General features: G+C 39.0%; 1 long non-coding RNA gene across 2 annotated transcripts; it reads right to left on the bottom strand.

Annotated features, from left to right (window-relative positions):
- Nucleotides 1–14694: 14694 nt before the first annotated feature.
- LOC138899974 (uncharacterized) lies at nucleotides 14695–17578 on the bottom strand. 2 transcript variants are annotated; one of them, XR_011411408.1, is made up of 4 exons: nucleotides 17360–17578; nucleotides 16835–16936; nucleotides 15661–16050; nucleotides 14695–14983 (listed from the first exon to the last, which is right to left on the bottom strand). It is a non-coding gene; the product is annotated as an uncharacterized lncRNA (long non-coding RNA). The 2 variants fall into 2 exon arrangements; XR_011411407.1 differs by lacking the exon at nucleotides 17360–17578 and adding an exon at nucleotides 17024–17135.
- Between the last annotated feature and the right edge of the window lie 305 nt (nucleotides 17579–17883).

The following is a 17883-nucleotide window of genomic DNA, read 5'->3' as shown; positions in this document are numbered from 1 at the left end:
GAGGATCACAGGTGCGGGTGCTTGGATGCACTTGCGCAACCGCAGATGTGGTTCAAGTGCGCATAAGCAAAATCGCAAAAGCGGCTTAAGGACTGCATGTGCGAAGTTTTGCTGAGTGGGCTGTTTTGCAGAAGCGAGGAATTATCATAGAAGCGGTGGTCGCAGATGCGACAATTGGACCGCAAATGCGGAATAGCTGGGCAGAGTTATAAAAATCGAGGTTTTGGTTCTTTCTTCAGATTTTGAGATTTGGGACTCCGATTGAGGCGATTGTTGAAGCAAATTTCATCACAAGGATTGGGGTAAGTGTTCTCTACTCAGTTTTGATTATATTCCATGAATCTATCTTCGATTTTAGCAATTGGTTGATGAATTTTAAAGAGGAAATTGGGGTATTTGGCCTAAAGTTTCATAATATGAATTTTTGAGTTTTGAACACTGATTTGGAGTCGAATCTGAGTGAAACTAGTGTGGTTGGACTCGTAATTGAATGAGTTGTCGGATTTTGTGAGTTTTGTCGAGTTTCGAGACATGGGCCCCAGAGTGATTTTTGGCCAAATTTGGGATTTCATGCACAATTCGATCTTTATCATTTGTAATTGCTCCCTTGGGCTTTATCTGATGTATTTGAGTTGAGCCGTTCGGAGATCGCTACACGCGTGATGGCATTTTTGGAGCATCGCTTGGCTTGCTCGATGTTGTAATTGGCTTGTTCAAGGTAAGTAACTCTTCTAATCTTAGTAATGAGGGTATGAAATCCTGAAATACGTGTTATGTGATTGGTATTGAGGTGACACACATACTAGGTGACGGGCGTGTGGGCATGCACCCTGTGAATTGTGATTCCGTTATTTCCATAGGCATTGTATAGTGGCCCTATTTTGTTGATATCTGTGTTATCACCATGTGATAAAGTAGATAAGCTGTCAATCATGCTAAATATCATGTTTAGGCTTTATGCTGATATTGTTAGGACCCATAGTGGTCGTTTCTTGCTGTTATCTCACTGATTTCATCGATATATTGTGCTCAGTCATATTCATGCCTTCATAACATATCTCAGTCTCAGTTGTTGTTTATTGATACATTATATCATTATTGTCATGCTAGTTTCATGGCATTGTGAGCCCTTGAGTGAGACTAGAGAGATTGATGACTGAGTGAGGTCGAGGACCTGAGTGAGAGTGACATTTTGGGATCGGGCTGCACGCCGTAGCATATGATATTGATTATATTTTATATGGATCGGGTTGCACGCCGCAACAAGCCTTCGGGGTATATATATATTTGTGGATCGGGCTGCACGCCGCAACATGTAATATACATCGTTGAGTGATTGAGTGTGCTGAGCCTTGAGTATAGTGAGAGAGAATGCGAGACAGTGAGATTAAGTACTCTGAAAGTGTGAGTGCATGAGTTCATCTTTGAGATGCATTGCATTGACATGCACACATGACATACGGGCATAGAGATATATTTTCCTCATGCTGTACGATATTACATCATTCATGATTTCTCACACATGTTGACAGATGGGCATAGTGATGCATTTGTTTTACACTGGTTATCTGGAAGGAAAATGAAATATCTTATTTATTATGGAAAGGATTTTGGGAAAATTATTGTTTTCAAACTTATTTATATTTTTGGTAACTCTGGTAAACGATTTGGGTTTTCATTGAAGTACTCGAAAGGCAAAACTATTTTCAGAAATTATGTTTTTGTTGAACATTTGATTGTTGAGTTACTTATGGTATTACTTGTTTTATGTTATTATGAACTATTGTTGGTTATTGAAGTTGGGACCCGACCTTGGTACAAACTCATCACTACTTTCAAGCTAAGGTTAGGTTTGTTACTTATTGAGTACATGAGGTCGGTTGTACTCATACTACACTTCTGCACCTTGCATGCAGATGTTGGTTGCTGTGTTCGATGGGAGATGGATTGAAGATGTACCTGCGTCCCGGCTGTAGCTGCCTCTTTTTCGCGGTAGCTTTAGATATGTAAAACTCTGTTTATGTACTACTCAAACAGACTATATATTTATTTCATTTCCGCTTTGTAAACTCTAATCTTAGAAGCTCATGATTTGTATTACCAGTTCTTGGGGAATGTATAAGATTAGGATAATTCTTTTCTTAAATTACTTTATTAATTCTTATTAGATTTGTTTAGCGGTTAAGTGTATTACCTTGCGGGTGAGTAGGTGCCATTACGACTAGTCAGATTTTGGGTCGTGACAAGGTGGTATCAGAGCTCTAGGTTCATAGGTTCTACAAGTCATGAGCAAGTGTCTAGTAGAGTCTTACGTATCGGTTTGATGATGTCCATACCTATCTTCGAAAGGCTATAGGATATTTAGGATATACTTCCCATCTTTCTTTCCTTATCGTGCGACATTGATTCAGCTCGAAGTGTAACTCTTTGAATTCCTTCCACCATTCATATGCGCACATGAGCGCTTGGTATCAGCTGTGCATCGCCAGCTTGTGATTCTATGAACGAGGTTCGAGATATGTATTCTGTGTTTTGGTGATGGGCCAGTCTGGAGGACTTGAGGCCATGGTTAGACCGCAGCTTGAGCTCAGTAGCTTCAGTGGTAACTTGTACATTTGGACTCATATGTCCGGTAATGTCCCAACGAGAGGAATTTATGGCTCGATGAGCGGTGAAATGGCTATGTTGTGAGTATGATGTGACTGCGAGATATGTTCGGATCGTTCGAATGTGACGAGAAGAGTTTACTTGAGAGGTAGAAAGGACTATGGGGTGTTTGATTTCTGTCTTGATTTGGCATATGGTCTCGAGTTATGGGTGTGTTGAGGGATCTCTCCTGTTGTTTAGTTGTGGAGTAAAGTAGATTCTCATATCTTGTTGATGAGTTTAGAATCAAGAAGATTAAGTGATTGCGTAGTAGTCGTGACTGTGGAAGGGTATAGAGAGATGTCAGTTTGAGGCAGAGCAAGTAGGTTATCTCCTGTAAGGTGTCCTGAGGTTGTGTGGTCCTTATGAAGTTTTGTAAAGAGTTCTCTTTTACCAGTGAATGATATATGTTACAATTTGAGTTTGGATCGCCTGTGGAAGTTGGCTTAACCATCACGAGGATGAACGCGAGATTTGCAAATGATTTGAGGTACTAGATGTTTTGTGTTGCATGGGAGGATGAAGGATTTAGTAGAATCTCACTGTGGTACTATGGTAGTATTGAGGTATGGCTATTGTAAGTTATTAGATGCTTTATTCCTTAGCCTTGAGCCTAGTGGGGGAGTCTGTATTGACGGGTTGATTGCATGGTTATGTGTTGTATTGGTTTCAGTTTGAGGTATACTGGTGAATCAGTTATGGCTTACAGAGGTTGAGATCGAGGGTGACTCGAGTAAAGGAAATTTTGGATAAGGTTTGTGTTATGCTTTATGGGTATATGGGAATCATAAAATAATTGAGTGGTTATTCGCGAAGGATGTAGGATACTTGGAGTAGGAATTTGCTCGATTGCTTATGAGTGTGGACTACTCCCTTGGGTGTTGGTGTACTAATGGGGCACAGGTCATTCGGTCCGTTTGGTCGGCTCAATTAAGATTTGAGTATAGTGGATGACTCTCGAGAGTGGTTCTAATGGATTCAAGAATTATATGTAGAAATTGAGGATTTCAGATTGGTATATGGCTAGGATCTGATATTTACACTGGATGGTGTCGAGACTTGCAGCATTTGTACATCATTGTCGATTCTACATTTCAGTATCAGGAAGGTAAGATGAACAACTTGAAATTCACAGAAGGTCTCTTCAGAGTGGGTATCTCGATTGTGGTACTTTTGTGGTGCTTAAGAGAGCATTCAGCGGCTTATGAGCCTTGAGGCGGTGTGTTTTTATGCTAGGTTCTCGTGTGGTGATTCTTGGGTTGAGGATTGAAGTATTATGGCAAGGAGGAGTATCAATTTGAAGGTAATTCCGAAGGAACTCAGAGAATTAGGACAGTTTAGTATCGGGTTGGATCAGCATGGCAACATATGCAATTGGCTCGTTTGGTGCTTATAATGTATTTTATGCAAATGGGATTCAGAGAGTTCTTGATGGTTTCTACCACGGTTAGAGATGTATATTTTCTACTGGCGTGAGGAGCATGCGATGTATAGCGATTTTCTCCTGGATGTGCTCAAAAGGAAAGTTCTTAGCTAATTAAGTATGCAGTTGCTTGTGACTCGGAGTGGATTTCGAAGCTCTCATATTTTTTCGTATGATGGCATGGTATGTGCGGTGTGTTGGGTAGGATTGAGAATTTCATGTGTAAGGTCACAGTTCAATTTTGAAGGGAAGGTCATGAGTCCTTAGGCAACGTGTGCAGTTTCGGACGACTAGGTAAATGATATTACTATCTGGCATGGCTCGATGAGGGTATACATTTCAGAAAGGGCAATATGTTTTGATTTATGGATACTTCATTGGTATTGTGTCAAGCACTCTCTTGTTTGATCGACTGCTGATGTTCAAATTTTGCTTTATGGCACAGAAGAATTATAGAAGTATTCCTCGTGGGATGATCGTGTATTAGAGAAGTGTTAGACATTCAGGCAGTGGAGTTGAGATCAGATATGGTAATTCGTGTGTCCTATGGATTTGGAGACTGGGAGTTCTCATGAGTAGATTGTTTCTTTGTTATGGACTCTGAAAATGTAGCCAAGGTTAGTCAGAAGATAGTATATGTTGTGATTCAGTTATTGTGGACTTTCGGAGGGTTATTTATCTATTATGGGTGACGAGAGTTGATTTGGGGTTCATTGGTAGGCCCAATATGGATGTGTGTTCTGCACCGAGTCGGATTGGTTGGCTCCATACTGCCATTGTTGAGGGATGCGCCATTCAACTGTTGTTGAGCTTATACGTGTTCTGAAATGTTTGGTGAATTACTCTTCTATGCCACGAGGAGTTGTGATTCGTTGGTTATACGCACATATGGTGCGGTTCTATTTGAGCTTTATAGCGGAATATGAGCGAGATGAGTATTTGGGTATTGCATGATTGATTGCGCGTTGGCTATGTTCTTTTTGGATTGTGGTATTATGTTATTTACTCTCCATGGTTATGGTAATGCACTTTGGGTACTTGATGTTGAATTTCACGTGGTTATTGATTTGGAGAAAGGTGGCTCGAGGGATATAACATGGATCAGCGTATGGATGGGGTCACACATTGCCGTGAAGTTATGTTGAGATATGATCCTATGTGATAGATTCATGTGTTTTGGTTCTACGGTGTGTGTTAGGATCTTAGCATGGTGCTGTGATGGTACTTGTTAAGCTAGCGGGACAATCCTCTCGTTTGAGGTATTTTTTCAGGATTTAGTACATTTGGAATGTTACTATTTGGTGCACGAGTTGTGGCTTTAAGCTGTATTGATGTGTCGTGTCACTAGAGTGATTATGTTAGATGGGATAAAGTCATTGGACCTAGAATGGATGCTATCGGATTTGGTTTGGTATATTTGGAAGGATAATATCGGAAGTCGGCTTAGAAATTGGCTATAGTTCTTGTATAAGGAGAGGGAGCTCCATGACCTGTTGATCTGATGAATGGTTATGAATTCTATATGTTTCTTTCATCATTGGCAGTGTACGAGGGTTTTAGAGCGAGGCTTTGTTTGATATGATGTCTATTACCGGTATTGGGTTGTTTTGAGCAGCTACTGTGATTTGAAATTTTTGCTAAGAGTATTTGAGTTATATGGTACATCATGTGATTACATCTTGGGTTATAGATATGGCTTGATACAGCTTGTTCAGACTTATACAGTGAGTAGATACGAGATTCTGATCTTATAGAAATTGTGGAGGTTGAAAATTGGATTCTAAGGTTTATGTGCTAGGTTGGATTAAGAAATTTCAATCATGTTGTGTTATCAGACCTATATGGGATAGGGTGATGTGGGATCACCCCCCTGGTATGTGCATGGTAAGGTTACACGGCGATTTGATGGCTTTTGAAACAACTCTGGGCATGTTCGAGGACGAACGCATGTTTAAGTGGGAGAGGATGTAACGACCCAACCAGTCGTTTTGAGCATTTGCACTTCTCTCGGTAGTTTACGGGCACGAGTAGCTTCGTATGATGCATTATGACTTATGTGAATCATCGATTTTGATTTTCAGGTTATTCTGAATCGAATTGGAAAAATGGATTTCATTGTTGAAACTTTAAATTGGGGGAGTTGATCAAGTTTGACTTTTTTTGAATTTGAACCTGGAACGGAGTTTTGATGGTTCCGTTAGCTCCATTGGGTGATTTTGGACTTAGGAGCACGTCCGGATTGTGGTTTGGAGGTCCGAAGTAGAATTTGGTTCGAAATGGCGAAAGCTAGAATTTTGGAAAGTTTGACCGGGAGTGGACCTTTTGATATCGGGGTCGGATTCCGATTGCGAAAGTTGGAGCAGGTCTGTAACGACAAATGTGACTTGTGTGCAAAATTTGAGGTCAATTAGATGTGATTTGATAGTTTTCGGCATCGGTTGTGGAAGTTAAAGTTTCAATGTTTAATGATTTCAAATTGAGGTGTGATTTGTCGTTTCGATGTTATTATGTGTATTTTGAGGCCTCGAGTAGGTCCGTGTTATGTTATGGGACTTGTTGGTATATTTGGACGGGGTCCCGAGTGGCTCGGGTGAGTTTCGGACGAGGTTCGGACCAATTTCATTCCATGTTGCATTGCTGAAGATTTTCTGATTCTGGTATGACCGCACCTACGGAGCATGTAGTGCAGGTGCGGAGCCACAAAAGCGGCAGTGCCATCGCAAAAGCGAGAAAGGGAGTTGGGCGTGAGGATCGCAGGTGCGGGTGCTTAGACGCACCTGCGTAACCGCAGATGTGGTTCAAGTGCGCAGAAGCGCAAGCACAAAAGCGGCTTAAAGACCGCAGGTGCGAGGTTTTGCTGAGTGAGGTTGTTTTGCAGAAGCGAGGAATTATCACAGAAGCGGTGGTCGCAGATACGACATTTTGACCGCAAATGCGGAATAGCTGGGTAGAGTTATAAAAATCGAGGTTTTGGTTCTTTCTTCATATTTTGAGATGTAGGACTCCGATTGAGGCAATTTTTGAAGCAAATTTCATCACAGGGATTTGGGTAAGTGTTCTCTACTCAGTTTTGATTATATTCCATGAATCTATCTTCGATTTTAGCAATTGGTTGGTGAATTTTAAAGAGGAAATTGGGTGGGGGTTTTGGCCTAAAGTTTCATAATATGAATTTTTGAGTTTTGAACACCAATTTGGAGTCGGATCTGAGTGAAACTAGTGTGGTTGGACTAGTAAATGAATGGGTTGTCAGATTTTGTGAGTTGAGTTTCGAGGCATGGGCTCCAGTGTGATTTTTGGCCGAATTTGGGATTTGATGTAGAATTCGATATTTATCATTTGTAATTGCTCCCTTGGGCTTTATCTGATGTATCTGAGTTGCTTTTGGCTAGTTTTGAGCGGTTCAGAGGTCGCTATGAGCATGATGGCATTTTTGGAGCATCTCTTGGCTTGCTCGGTGTTGGAATTGGCTTGTTCAAGGTAAGTAACTCTTCTAATCTTAGTGCTGAGGGTATGAAATCCTGAAATACGTGTTATGTGATTGGTATTGAGGTGACGCACATGCTAGGTGACGGGCATGTGGGCGTGCACCCTATGAATTGTGATTCCGTTGTTTTCATAGGCACTGTATAATGGCCCTATTTTGTTGATATCTGTGTTATCACCATGTGGTAAAGTAGTTAAGCTGTCAATCATGCTAAATATCATGTTTAGGCTTTATGCTGATATTGTTAGGACCCATAGTGGTCGTTTTTTGCTGTCATCTCACTGATTTTATTGATAAATTGTACTCAGTCATATCCATGCATTCATATCATATCTCAGTCTCAGTTGTTTTTTATTGATACATCATATCATTGTGAGCCCGTGAGTGATACTGGAGAGATTGATAACTGAGTGAGGCCGAGGGCCTGAGTGAGAGTGATATTTTGGGATCGGGCTGCACGTCGCAGCATATGATATTGATTATATATTATATGGATCGGGTTGCACGCCGCAATAATCGTTCAGGCTATATATATATATATATATATATATATATATATATATATATATTATTGGATCGGGTTGCACGTCGTAACAATATTGGATCGGGTTGCACGTCGTAACAATATTGGATCGGGTTGCACGCCGCAACAATATTGGACCGGGCTAACTCCTAAATGCCCTGTAGTGCCCTGCTTATATAATGTGGTGCACAACACATCTATAAACAAGACTCTACTAGACACAGCTTGTAGACTCCCTAGGATAGAACTGCTCTGATACCAAGTTTGTCACGCCCCGAACCTAGGAGCGAGACAAGCACCCCGTGCCTCACCTAACCTGGCGTACCAAATTGCGACTAAGGGACTCTGAACACATAATGTCATACTTTGGCCATGGGGCCACCTTGCAAGACAATTTGCAAAGCAAAATATAAAACTGAATGGAAACTAGCACTAACTAAATATCAATATAAAGCTAGGCCGACAAGGCCGTCATAGCTACTACAGCTGACAAACCACCAATTTATACAAACCCAACATACTGCACTAACCAACAGGATATGCCTACAAGCCTCTACTGATAGATGTACTGTGATCGGAACAGGGCCCCGACCTACCCATAACATATATACAGATATACATAAGATGTACAGAAAACTCTAGTCCTGGCAACTCCGAAAGACGTGGAGCTTACCGATCAGGCGGAACTCGGGAAACACCTACTGAGGAGGTCTACCCGTCTGTCTGTCTGAACCTGCACGCATGAAATGCAGCGCCCCCAAAAAAGGGACGTCAGTACGAAATAATGTACCGAGTATGTAAGGCAATAAAATAACTGAAATCTGAAACTGAACTGATAATATGATAACTGAAATTAACTGGGAGTCAAAGATGATCTGGAGATATACTTACCTGCTGATACTGACTCAACTCCTTCAATATAGTAAGTAAAATAATTGTACGGCCTTATAAGGCTCGGTATATATAACTGCTCTGCCATAGTAGGCTCGCTTATAGGCGCTCGGCCATACTAGGCTATGTATCTCGACCATGCTGGGCTCGCTCATAGGCGCTCGGCCACAGTAGGCTCGGTATATAACTTTCCATCTGATCAGAGGTTGCCCAATAGGGGCCTGCCCATCGATTATAGCTCGATGGTAATGAAAATACTGTAATACTGTATATATAGGCTTGCTGCTCTCTTGACTGAAAGAAGACAATACTAAAATTGAATATAGAGTCTCGATAAGGAATAATATTGTAACTTATGAGACTAGAATAGTGTGAATAAATTCATGAATATGAACTTCTCTTTTTGTCTCATTACTAACACATGTAGCTACGAGATCATGCCAAAATGAAGGAAGGCTTAGCCTTAACATACCTTATCACAATCTTTTCAATCACCAAGTTGAACTCACCTCTTCGCACCTTAATCTACAAGAATGATAATAATACTATCGTTAAGTTACGAAAGGTACAACTATCGCACAACGAACGACAAACCTATTTTGTATTAAAACGGGCAGCATCTCCCCTATAATATGCCCTTCCTCCAACTTCAAGATAACACCAACAATACAAGGACAGAACAATAACAACATATATACATCATTTTCCAGCCCTATATACACCATCAAATACTACAAAACAGCCCAACACACCCCAATCTCTTCGTACACAAAACGACCACCGTAGTAGTGTCAAACGACCCAAAAATGTTATGACGAACGACCAGCCAACCACCCTACATTTATATGGTATTTATAAACCCCCTTCCTCCTCCAAAACTCCACAAAATAGTAATAAAACACGCAGCCCAACAGCAACACAAAACAGTCCACAAAACAGTCCGCTACAAGTGAATAACTCGAACTCACGGCTTCCGATCACCATCCCGTGAGTTCTTACAAGTATAGAACGACTTACCATGAATTTACAGAAGAAAAAATGGATGAAAGAGAGCAGTAAACTCACCTCATTTGTTGGATAACTCAGCTCCTATCTTGGTTCTTCAAACTCTAAGTTTTACCTCCAATTGGAACTTGAAAGGGAGAGAAAATCAATTAGGGTTTGTGGGAAATTTTTGGGAGGATTCTTTGCAGAGCTTATGTCTGGTTATTATGCTCTATTTTAAGTCTAATATATGAAGAAAACAGGCCCTTAAAAGGCCTCTTTGGACGACCCGAAATGGCCCATTTTTGGGCTTTCATTTAAGCAAGTAGGTGACACACCTACTTGTCACCTAGCAGCTTGCGCAGTATCGCAAAAATACACATATCTCTCTACTCCGATGTCGTATTGACAAATGGTTTAATGCGTTGGAAAATAGACTCATAGATCTTTAATTTGATATGTGAAACACACCATAACTATAAGTATATTGGGAGAAAATTGCAGTTACATTTGACCCAAAGTTTCAGTAAAACTTATGAATGTAACTTGTGATGACTTTCATCGACTTTTGTTCCACAACTCTCTTGACTTCAAAACATAACACACGGATGTCATACGACTAATATAAATCATAACATAATCTCCTTATCATGTTAAGCACCCTAGTCTCACCCCAAAGGTATATGTTATAACATTCCCAACTTGTCGACTTTCGACGAAACATTATTTTCTTCAATTGCTTTAGCTTCTGAACTATCCAACCCTCTTTGTACTTGTTGTTCATGATCTTCAATATTTGTAACCTCAGAGGTAACATGATTAACTTACTTTATATACTTTTAAATATTATCTCATTTTTTTTGGTCCTACATTAGTTTGCTTACGACGCATTTTTACATACGAAAATATAGGGTGTAACAGAGAGAATGCGAGACAGTGAGATTGAGTACTCTGAGAGTGTGAGTACATGAGTTCATCTCTGAGATGCATTGCATTGACATGCACACATGACATACATGCATAGAGATGTATTTTTCTCATGCTGTACGGTATTACATCATTCATGATTTCTCACACATGTTGACAGATGGGCATAGTGATGCATTTGTTTACACTGGTTATTTGGAAGGAAAATGAAACATCTTATTTATTATGGAAAGGATTTTAGGATTTTTTTTTCAAACTTATTCATATTTTTGATAACTCTGGTAAACGATTTGGGTTTTCACTGAAGTACTCGAAAGGCGGAACTATTTTCAGAAATCATGTTTTTGTTGAACATTTGATTATTGAGTTACTTCTCGTATTACTTGTTTTATGTTGTTATGAACTATTGTTGGTTATTGAAGTTGGGACCCAACCTTGGTACAAGCTCGTCACTACTTTCAACATAAGGTTAGATTTGTTACTTATTGATTACATGGGGTCGGTTATACTTATACTACACTTCTGCACCTTGCGTGCGGATGTTGGTTGTTGATGTTGCTGTGTTCGATGAGAGCTGGATTGAAGATGTACCTGCGTCCCGGCTGTAGCTGCCTCTTGTTCGTGGTAGCTTTAGATCTGTAAAACTCTGTTTATGTACTACTCAAACAGACTATGTATTTATTTCATTTCTGCTTTGTAAACTCTAATCTTAGAAGCGCATGATTTGTTCTACCAGTTCTTGGGGAATGTATAAGATTAAGATAATTCTTTACTTAAATTGCTTTATTAATTATTATTGGATTTGGTTAGTGGTTAAGTCGCTTACCTAGTGGGTGGGTTAGGTGCCATCATGACTAGTCGGATTTTGGGTCGTGAAATCCCAATTCCTGAACCCTAACACTTAGCATCCTATGCTCTCATTACAATTTATAACTGCACTGACGACTCACGTGCCAAATAGACCCATTCTCACATAGAAGGCAAGTAAACAGGGTGTGCATCTATACGCAGCAATATCAAGAAAACCTCTTAACCGATAAGAGTGCTTAACTACGTGTATGCTTGTGCAAGTGTCCTAACATAGTTCATGCCAGCTAGTAAGTATAGGAAAAGAAATGGAAAACACATAGAATGTTTTCCCGTAACTTTCCACAAGATAAAGCTCACACAGGTAGGTGTACCATTGCACAAATATCAACAACAAGAATGCCCCCAGGCCATCACAAGTTATCACAAATCAATCCCTGACACAGCCCACATTGTCTCGCCACGTGTGCAATAATAAAGTAAATGCCCTCCTTGTCTCGCCACACATGTATAATAATATTCCCACCTTGTTTCACCATATGTGCAACCCACACATACATATATATAGCCCGCCTTGTCACGCCACATGCGCAAATTTCAGTAGTAACAATAGCACGACAGAAACCTGTGAGCAACTTGTCACGACCCAATTTTCCCTCCGTTGGGTATCGTGATAGCACCTAGTCTCTAGGGTCTAGGTAAGCCTAACATTTACTAAATAACAACAGTAATTTAATAACATTGAAATGGAAATATGTATAAAATTTACAATTCCCAAAACCGGTAGTACAAGTCATAAGCTCTACAGAGTTTATTACAATTTTCTAAATACAACTGTTTGAAATAAAGTAAACAGTGTGAATAAAAATCAGAAGTGACTCCAAAGCCCGCAATAACAAGTTTACCTTGAGTCTCCACAGCAACAATTCGAATCATCCGGTCAACTCTTACCGCTTAAGCTTCCAAAACTTGAATCCTTCTTCGATTTGACTCTGAATCATCCAGTAACTGAATTTAACCACGCACGCAAGTCAATACACATAATACGAAGCTTCTCAAGATCTTATGCCGCCGAACAAGACTTAAATTCTCAAAATGACCGGCCGGGTCATTACAGATGCTTCACCAAGACTAGCAACAGCCTCTTGGGCTACCGTTATCTCCTCAACTCGCTGACTCGAAACCTCTATTCCCTCTTCTCCATCTATTCCCTCTTCTCCATCTATTCCATCTTCTGCCATTTTTTCCAGCGTAGAAGAGGGAGAGTTTGTCGCTACAAACTTCTTGGGTGTTTGATTATTTTTGGCTACGGTGGGAATCGAAACTCGATGGAGTTGGAAAAGAGATAATGGGTGGCTATTGGTTGGAGATGGAGTTTTCAGTGGGTGAAGGTTGAGACTCAGACTTGGGTTGTTGTGCCTCGTGAGACGAAGTCACAGTAGGAATGACAATGGTGGCTTTAGGAGACTGATTTTTGAGAAGACGTGGTAATTGTTTAGAACAATGACATAAGAAAGAGGGTTTCTGAGAGAAGAGGAAAGGTTGATGGCTTTGATTTCAACAGTTGTGAGAGAGACATGTCTTTTGGGGTTATTTAGAGGGAGGGAGTTACCAATTACAATTGGGGGAAAGTGACTCGGTAGTCGGGTCGGTTTATAATGGGTGTGACGTTTGGAATTAAAAGGTATGGGAGAAAGGGCGGACACATTTTAATGACGTGATACTTTTAGCAGTTTAAAAATGCGTATGAGTGTAAGAAGAACTACTAACTTGAGTCAAGGGAACCAGGTTCCTTGACTGATTTTTATAAATATGAGCCTCATCCTTCTACCAAATTGCAATGTCATTAGTTGCTTGTTTGCCCTGTTATTGCCATGCGTGTTTATTTGTAACAGTATATAATTGAGTTAGAAATTACCAGAAAGTTTTAGCAGTTTACCTTGACATTCCTTCATAGCCAATCATTGAGGGACCAGGTTCTCAGTTTAATTTTATTAATCCCAACTCCAGTCGATTATTTTTAAAATGCTCTATGCTCAATACTTTGGTGAAGATATCAGCTACCCGGTCCTCTATTTTGTAAAACTTCATACAGATGAGACCCTTTTCAACATTGTCCCTGAGGAAATAATATCGCACATCAATATGCTTTGTCCTCTTATGCTGAACCGAGTTCTTTTCCATGTTGAGAGCACTTGTGTTGTCACACAGTAGTGGCACATAGTCAGAAAACATACCAAAATCTTCCAGTTGTTGCTTGATTCATAACAATTAGGCACAACATGAAGTAACTACCACATATTCAGTTTCTACAGTAGAGAGGGCTACAAAGTTTTGTTTCTTTGTACCTCATGAAATCAAGCATGATCCCAGAAAATATGCTATCCCATATTTACTCTTTCTATCCACCAAATAACCAGCATAATCCGCATCAACATACCCAATTAAGTTAAAATTATCTCTTGAGGGATAATAGAGGACCAGGTCCTGAGTTCCTTTGAGATACCTCAGAATTCTCTTAGCAACTTTCAGATGAGTTTCTTTTGGACTTCATTGAAATCTCACTACAAAAAAATACTGAATTTGCGGAGGTTTTACATATTGTGGCGGTTGGAAACCTCCTCAATATACTTATACGGCGGTTTCCAAAACCCCCTCAATAATGTTTGCCGCAACCAATTTGAGGTTTTTTTTTTACAGACCGCCGTTATCGTATAGCGGCAACGGCGGTATAACCTCCGCAATTTGGTAGTTTGGCTGTTACATATTTAAAAAATAGCGGAGGTCTAAACCCCCACAAGTTTTTTATTTAACCCCCACAAATTTATAACACAATATTATTATAGGTTAAATAGCGGCAGTTATAACCTCCGCTATTCATTGAATTTTTTTTTTTGCAATGTTACTCCATAACTGATCCAATTTTAATTATATTAATATAATAAAGCATCTACAAATTATATAAATTGCGTATTAAGTAACATTAATATATTAATAAACCATAAATTACATTAAAGTAAATTATCATTAGTCTCAAAATTTTGCTTTAAATACAACTACTCCAACCATTAAACACAAAACATCAATATTATAATTAGTCTTAAAACTAACTTTAAACAGAACATCCACCTCGACCATTATGGACAAAAGATCTACTATAACCATTCAATCGAGTACTATACTTAATTATCTAATATATTTGCAAGCAACTTCAATGGTTGTCGTTAGGATTACTTCCACCGGATGATCTTCTTATATCCATGGGTGAAATGGATCCGCTAGCCGCATCACTTGGCTACAAAACAATCAAAATAAAATATAATTAACAAAAAGTACCTCAACAATATCCTAACTAATAATCACTTAGCTTCAGTCAAGTATCAGTAACTTATCTAAGCCATCTATTAGTCAAGAGAATATTTATGGCAGAAAGTTAGGACACATCTAATGTTGTAAGGTATGTTAAGCTTCAGATAGCACAAAAGTGTAAGTAAACTATAACTGGAGGTTGAAAAAAGTGATTATTCTTAAATTTTATGATGCCATACTTTTGTTTCATAAAGAAAACAACTTCAAATAGCCTGCAACTCAAATAGCTAAATGTCTTCGGCTCATACTTTCAGCGCTCAATTCAAAGGAATTGGCTACTGAAATATCTTTTCCAGTTGACAGTAAAAGCGCAAGATTGACAAGCCTCGAGAGAGTGGATGTCAAGAAAAGTAGAACAACTAGAGGGAATATAATTATCTAAACAAATAAATGAATGAAAGAAAGAAATAAAGGACGTTGGCTTTGTGGAACTATAAACTTCTTTTATTCTGATATGTTAATGGAAAAGATTAAATTGACTTGCGAAGTTTGTGAATCTAAGAAGCAAGAAAGCATTCTTCAGGTATCCTAATTTAGAGTAATACTTGGACTGATCAATCATACTTTACAAAATTAAATAAGAAAGTTATGAACTATTCTTACCGTTGAGCGAGGAGGAGAAACAAATATCCCTGCAAATTCTTCAGGTATCTTCCCTTCTTTCATTATCACATACGCCTTAAAAGCATTCATCATTTGAGTGTTAACATTCATCATTTCTCTATAGTTCTCTTGGCTTTGATTGTGAGCATTCAACATTTGATTGTACTTCTCTTGTCATTGGGAAGAACATGAACCATTATTATAACTTGAAGCATTCAAATCGCTATAACGAGGTCTTGTTTGTCTAAAAGCTCTACCAGGAACAACTCTTAATCCTATGCACCTTATCCTTCCAGAGTGCTCTTTTCCCAACACCGTACCAACAACATCATTTGGCGAAATTTCAGACTCATCCATGGTGCTTTGGCTCAATGCTAGTTCAATTTTTTCCTAAATACATTACACACCAAAAGCCAGTGTCCTTACTTCAATCAGTGATTGACAAGTTAAAAAAGAAAAATAATAGAAGAATAATATCTTTTCTGTTATAAAACAAGTGCTGGAACTTTGGCACTGCAGTTAGTAACACAAAATTTACCATAATAAGGATTTGTGACAGCAACAATTATGTGATATTTTGTTTAATCTCAATTTATCATATATTGATACCAAAGAAGGACCAAGCGCCCTCTCAACTGTCCCAACAGTACCAACCACACCAGAAATAATCTTTCTGCATGCATATAGAGATAAAACAAATTGTAAATAAAAAGTCTGTCCATGCATTGCCTCCTTGGGAAGTGTATTTTTTTCTGCCTAAAGACATCTTCATGCGCTTATTCAGCTGCCAATGGAGCTAATTAAATGAAGGGAAACAATTGATGCTGCCCAAAGGAACCAATGGTTTTGTTCTTTTTTATGGGGTGGGGGGAGGGGGGTTGGGGGGAGTAGAAAGTGTGTAGTGACATCTCTATAGGTATATTACTAGCCCATTTACTCACCTAACTCTATCTCTGAGTTTTTGTGGCGCTGACTTTCTTCGTCTTTAATAGTATTCGAGTTTCTAGGTTTGGAACATTTTTAAGAATATAAGATTGGGGAAGGTGTTCCTTAACTGACATCAAACTTTTACGAAAGAAATGTCTAAATAAGAGAATAAATAATTTATAGATAAGTTAAATATCAACAAAGAAGACTAATAGTAATTATTGGGGCTCCTAAAAAGCTGTCTTACACATATCGCTTTTGCCGCCTCATTAACATATGATCCATCTTCATTCCTATGTGTAGCGAGATAAAGTTATCTTCGTCCAGGCTTTTATCCAGTCTTAGCCATCTATAAATGAAAAAGTCAAAGTCGCATTAACTTAACTAACTAGGAATAGTTGCTAGTTTAATTAAAGTATCCAAAATGAATTATTACCATTTCGGCCATTCTTCTGGAGTTAGGTTTGGAGCCACCGATATGTGAAACAGTTTGTTTCTTCCGAATTTCAGTATTTCTTTTATAAGTTTTCTTACAAAAAAACACCAAGAAAAAATCACAGAACAATCAAATCAACGTGCAGAATCAGAAGTTGATGATGAAAATAAGCTCAAGCAAAAACGGTAGTGGTATTGCTAGTGTCATTTTGTTCGGTGGAGTTTTTATCACAACTGCTCTAGGTTCTGCATTCTTGGTTGAAATAAAGAGAAGGAAATCCAATAAGAAAATTAAGAATGAGAATTTTGAAGAAAATTGAAGCATTGAAATAAATACATGTGTTTTTTCTTTATAGCGGTAATCAACATAAGAAATCCATTGATCCGGTGGAATCCACAGTGGAACACTATCCATTATCTCAGCTTTACTCTTAAGTGGATCATAGACCTTATCAAACAACTTTAGCCTTTTTGCGCCCCACTTCTTACACATAGAATTACAAACATATCGTATTGCATTTGACTCAGTTGTCCTAAAACAAAATCGAGGCATCAAGAATAAACCAATGGTTAGATAATTACAACAACAATAACAACAACCCAGTATAATCCCACTAGTGGGGTCTGGGGAGGGTAGTGTGTACGCAGACCTTACCCCTACCCTGGGTAGAGAGACTGTTTCCGATAGACCCTCAACTCCCCCCTCCAAGAATTCCCCACCTTGCTCTTGGGGTGACTCGAACTCACAACCTCTTGGTTGGAAATGGAGGGTGCTCACCACTAGAGCAACTCACTATAATCTAATGACATAAAACAGAGATATTGTATACCTCAGGAATACCTTTATAAATCGATCAAAAC

The sequence above is a fragment of the Nicotiana tomentosiformis genome, chromosome 1 (genome assembly GCF_000390325.3).
Source record: "Nicotiana tomentosiformis chromosome 1, ASM39032v3, whole genome shotgun sequence".
Lineage (NCBI taxonomy): Eukaryota > Viridiplantae > Streptophyta > Magnoliopsida > Solanales > Solanaceae > Nicotiana > Nicotiana tomentosiformis.
This window is presented reverse-complemented; position numbering and strand designations above follow the sequence as displayed.